Source organism: Alligator sinensis, unplaced genomic scaffold (genome assembly GCF_000455745.1).
Source record: "Alligator sinensis unplaced genomic scaffold, ASM45574v1 scaffold1718_1, whole genome shotgun sequence".
NCBI lineage: Eukaryota > Metazoa > Chordata > Crocodylia > Alligatoridae > Alligator > Alligator sinensis.
The window spans coordinates 92021-93336 of NW_005843552.1; the positions used below are offsets into that span (position 1 = coordinate 92021).

The 1316-nt window shown below is 48.4% G+C and overlaps 1 long non-coding RNA gene across 1 annotated transcript in view; it reads right to left on the bottom strand.

Moving 5' to 3' along the window:
* LOC102381209 overlaps positions 1-1308 on the bottom strand; it is a 55613-nt gene extending 54305 nt beyond the window's left edge. Inside the window, exon 1 of the long non-coding RNA XR_003092371.1 lies at positions 1096-1308. This is a non-coding gene — a long non-coding RNA (uncharacterized LOC102381209). The remainder of the gene's footprint in view (positions 1-1095) is intronic.
* Positions 1309-1316: the final 8 nt, after the last annotated feature.

Genomic DNA, 1316 nt, shown 5'->3' on the forward strand with positions numbered 1-1316 from the left:
CAGGCACTCAAAATCACAGGGCAGCGTTGAAAGCTCTGCCCTTGCACCCACCGTGAAGATCAAGGCACGAACTTCACCATGACAGCAAAAGCGACAGACATGGGACACGCACAGGTAGCAGAGCGGCATTTCAACCATGGCTGAGTGCTGGAACACGTGCCGAAACAGCAAGAGCACTGGTCCCTTCCACGTCTACGGCTTGCATCTGGACCCCAGTGGAGCTGCATTTGTGGGCAAGAGGACGAGGCATAGTCTCATTTTGGCTTGGGCTTCAGATACTCAAGCTAGGCTGATGTGGATCAGCCAGAAGCAAGAGTAGATTTGTATCTCATACCCTCTGTTAATCAGAAGCCTCTACTTAGTCAAGTGCATTTTTGTTTCAATGGTTCAAAAATATTCATTCCCTCCCTCCAGCCAAATGTGCTGGGAAATGTGCTGTCACTGACTTAACATTTCCCAATGATTAAAAGACATAATACGTTTGAAAATAAAAATTAATTTAAAAAATATAATTTATTTTAAAATTGTATAATGGCAGTGAGAAAATGGCTCCCTCATAACTCAGTAGCCCCTCAGGGATGAAACAGGCAGAGACGGCTGAAAGCCTGTGGACATTGCATTGAACAGGCAAGGGGGGACCACAGCTGGACTTCAGGTAGCCGTGAAAACCTGGAGGTGACTGTGGATCGACACAGACATTCTCCTTCTTGCAAGGGGACAAGAGCACCTTCCCAGTGCCGTGACCCAGCCCGTTACAGAAAAAGCACCCACCGTGGTATTGGAAGTACCAAGATTCATACCAGAGACATTCAGAGAATAAGGTCTAAAACACTGAAACCAAAGAGACACCAAGCAGCTCTCAATTTTCCTGAGTATTTTACTTTTATTGGGACCAATTTTTTCTTTTTAGACAAGGATCGGCTGAACTTCCACAGATCATACCAAAGCATCACTACTTCACTGTACCTTATTTTCAGTTCCTCAAAGAACCAGGACTGATTTCCTACAGTGCATTAGCAATTGTGAATTGATGGCTAGGAACCATCTGTTACACAGTCTACAGAGGACCCAGCAACGGGAGGACAAGTAGCTTACCGAGGCCGCAGAGGATTGCAGTCGGACCAATCGGAACACAGCCGCGTGCACAGCCCCCAACCGTGCCTTGGCAGCCAATCACAATGCGACCAGAAGGCACGTTCTTTCGGGCCCGCCTCCTCCTGCCAAAGCCAATCAAAGTGAACAGGAGCGGAGCGGCGCTGACCCAGCCTATGCAGCCACTCCACCCAATCGCCTCCTGTGTCTGGGCCGCCAATGGA